General features: G+C 37.1%; 1 pseudogene; it reads right to left on the bottom strand.

Moving 5' to 3' along the window:
- Positions 1 to 1,714: 1,714 nt before the first annotated feature.
- Positions 1,715 to 3,444, bottom strand: LOC120244790 (annotated as a pseudogene).
- Positions 3,445 to 4,156: the final 712 nt, after the last annotated feature.

Raw genomic sequence — 4,156 nt, 5'->3', positions numbered from 1 at the left:
GTCACTGATTGCCTCAGTTCAATGAGGTTTCAACTGAATTCCACCATATCTTACTGTTTTGGTAACATTAGTTAACTATAAACAATTATTGAAAAAAAAAGAAGCAATATAAAAAAAGTGTGTGTGTATGTATCTATCTACATATACATATATATGGGTTGGAAGAGACCTGTGTGGAATTTTGGGGGAGTTGGCAAACTTTCTATTTCTTAATTTGATGATGTTAAATAAACTTTTACTTAGTGATAATTTATTGAACTGTAGACTAAATATTTATGATGCTATATTTCACAATAAAATTGTATTACAGACTGAATATTGATGATGCTCTATTTCACAATAAATTTGTATTTAAAACTCCTCTTTTTCTCATTTTTCTGATAAGAACATTACCACAGACCTGGCAACTGTTTAAAAAACCGACATTTGGACACTATTGCTGTGATAATTTGGGGGTTATCGAAATATTTTAAATAAGAGAGTATAAAATCTATAAAATTTAAGAAGAGTGAATTTAGATATAGGAATCAGTTATGAAGATATTTCAATAGTTCTCTTGAGATTATGATTCTGGAAAATATGGAATTATAAGGACCAGGTTTGCCTCCATGCCTGATTCAACCAAATCACAGACAATATTTTGGATAATGGTTTTTAAGGCATTGTATAACTGACAATACAGGACAATGATTTTCCCAAGAGATGGGAAACAAATGAGGTGAGATCTACAATTTCCCAAATGAACACCTTGACAGTGAGTCCAAGCCTTGTGTAGGGTGGAAAACCTCAGGCAGAACCCCACAGGCTCCTTAAGTTGGCAAGATGGAGCTGACCATTTAGGGAGATCAAGACAGATAGAGTTCACAAGACAAAGCAGTGGAGAGAAGGTAGCTACAAAGGGAGAGAACTTCTGAGATATCCAGAAAGTCACTCTCTTGTATTCAGCTGAATCCTAATCAGTTTGTGCATGTAAGGAAAGGAAACCATTTGAACAATCCAAAAGGATTCAGCAGAAAAGTGCCCAATATTTGTTCCGGGCCTGGAGTAGTGCCTTTTCCTACAAGCCAAACTAGAAACTTTATATATGGAGATCTGGATAGAACACCTAAGAGTTATGTTTCATTAGTGGGAAATAACTAGCTATAAGACTAAAGGCTGCTCTTGTCTTGTCTAACAAAGCTTAAAAGCAAGGCACAATAGGATTGTTTCTAAATAACTTAACTGTGTCCCAGAAAAAATTTCAAGAATATTTATAGTAATACAAAAATATTTAGCACCCAACATGGTAAGAATTGTAATATCTAGCATCCAATAAAAAATTAGCAGACATTCAAAGAAGCTGGAAAATATAACTCATAGTAAGTAGAAAAGGAATCAGTTAAAATATACCTAGAATTTAAGTAGATGATAGAATTAGTAGACAAGAACGTCAAAAGTTATTACTGTATTCTGAATGTTCAAAATGTTAGGTAGAGACATTAAAGTTTTGAAAAGATCCAAATAAATCTCTCCCAAATGAAAACTGAAATGTCTTAGATAAAAATACACTGGATGAGATTAATAGCAGATTATTTTGAAGAAAGAAAAATTAAGAAAATATTGAATATAAAAGTGTAGCATTATGTTAAACCATTTTAGCTTTTTCACATACATGTTGCACTTCTGGCTGATGATGCATAAAGATTTGCAGTTAAGCTGAGCTGCACTCACATTTTTAAATGGCATCAATATCAATGTCATCATCCTTGTTGTCAGACTTTAGGTACACTGGCAGTCTTTGAATACACCAGCTCTCATCTTCATCATCTTCTTCACCACCAGAGGATTCCTCCTCTGCTTCCTTTAACTGTCTTATGAATGGTTCTGCTTTGACACAAATCTCTTTGTCAAGGTCTTTTGAAACATACTTCTTAGAGGCCTTTTCTGATCAACTTATGATGACTTCTTTCAACAGATCTGCATCATACACCTCCTTCAAAATATGGGGGATCTTGGAAATGAGCTGAACTTGATGCATCACTACCACACACTCCAAACCATGAAGAAGGTACCATTGAGCTATTTTGTTGTGACAAAATCATAGGAAACGGTTCCTGTATTTCTTAACTTGTTCTCTAATCTTCTCATTAAAAAGAAATTCATGCAAAACAAGAGGGGCCATGGCTTTTACATCCAGTCTTTTTGCTTCAGCAACAATTTCTTTGTCTGATGAGTCAATAATACCTTCTTTCTTTTTCTTAACAAAATCAAACAGGATACTGACCTGCTCTTAAACAGTCCTTTCCAAATCATCACTGAGTCCCAGAACTTTTGCATGGTCACTGATTTCATCCATTCTGCGTCTTTGAGCTTCCTCAGTTGTATCCTCCCCCAATCATCCTCCTCCTCTTCTTCCACAGCATATGGAGGAGGACTGACCTCATTTGGTGGTGGGGGCGTGGGGGCGGGTCTCACTGCTGGACATGGAACCATTTTCCTTGTCTTTGCCCTTCCTGTTTTTCTTTTCCTTTTCTTTCTTTCCTGTACCACTGTCATTATTCTCAGGTGGGTTTTTGAGAATGAACGTGCAGGTATGATGTGTGTCAAGCATGTCTTGATAACCACAGACTTTACAAGAATTGCCTATTGTTTGCTTCTTTGGATTGACATGCAGATCTGTTTCAGGATTCTCACACTCAGGACAGAGAACAAATTTGTTTTTAATGTTTTATTTACTTCTGAGAAAGAGAGAGAAGACAGCGTGAGCAGGGGAGGGTCAGAGAGAGAGGGAGACACAGAATCCGAAGCAGGCTCCAGGCTCTGAGCTGGCAGTCAGCACAGAGCCTGATGCGGGGCTCAAACCCACGAACTGTGAGATCAAGACCTGAGCCGAAGTCGGACGCTTAACCGACTGAGCCACCCAGGCGCCCCAGAGAACAAATTTTTTAATGAATCCATCCAACATGTCTTGTAGCTTATTTGCCTCATGAGACCCATTGACAATGTAATTATCATTCTTTTTTTTTAATTTTTTTAAATGTTTTATTTATTTCTAGGAGAGAGAGAGAGACAGCGTGAGCAGGGGAGGGTCAGAGAGAGAGGGAGTCACAGACTGAAACAGGCTCCAGGCTCTGAGCTGGCAGTCAGCACAGAGCCCGATGCGGGGCTCGAACCCATGAACCGCGAGATCATGACCTAAGCGAAAGTCGGATACTTAACCGACTAAGCCACACAGGCGCCCCTGTAATTATCATTCTTAACATCAAACTTGATCTATGCTCCCAGCTCACAACCAAACTATTTGGTGGGATATGTTGGAGGCCAATTAAGTGCCTTTGCAATGTCAACCATGTTGACTATAACTGTCTTGATACCATTTCCTTTGCCCTCAACCTGGGAAATCAGACAGGGCATCTTGTAGCGATAGAATTGGTCTGACACACTGCAGTTGATATTGACAGACATTTTGGCTTATTAGTGGCTTTATCAATAAGATGAAGAGATCTTTGACTGCAACTTTTTGGTATCTTCTGTTTGGAGAAGAAGGGATGACATAAACGACTGCAAGAGTTCTCAGTCTCTGACATGAAAAAATTTTTGCCACTGAGGCTGTAAGTTTCTTGCTTGTATGCTGTCTTCCCTATACAGGTACCAATGGTTGTGCAACAACTCTCTGGCATGTTCTCACTCTGACTCAAGAAAATAATTGAATTTGAATACATAATAATGTAAACTTTCTAGAAAGCAGAAGGAAAAACATACAGAACATCTGTGATTAATAGGAAAACTTCAAGAGACCCTCTATATGTGTAATTGGAGCCCCAAAAGGAGAAAAAAGAGAAAAGAAAACAAAGAATTTTGAGGAAATAGTGTCTTGACAATTTTCAAATTTTAAGAAAAACTGTAAATCCACAGATCCAAGAAGATCAACAAATCCCAAACACAGGAAACATGAATACACGTATAGCAAGACATACAACAATTAAAGTACTAAACACACGTGATATAGAGAAAAACCTTAAAACAACTGAATGAAAAAATATACATTATGTACAGAGGAGCAAAGTTAAATATAAGAGCACATTTTTCTTCAAAAAGAATGTAAGAAGACAATAAAATATTTTTAAGTACTGAAAGAGAAAAAAAGACCTCTAAAACTAGAATCCTATACCAAATG

The sequence above is a fragment of the Hyaena hyaena genome, unplaced genomic scaffold (assembly GCF_003009895.1).
Source record: "Hyaena hyaena isolate Hyena2069 unplaced genomic scaffold, ASM300989v1 scaffold_393, whole genome shotgun sequence".
Lineage (NCBI taxonomy): Eukaryota > Metazoa > Chordata > Mammalia > Carnivora > Hyaenidae > Hyaena > Hyaena hyaena.
Note: the sequence above shows the minus strand (reverse complement) of the source record. Positions and strands in the feature narration are given on the sequence as shown.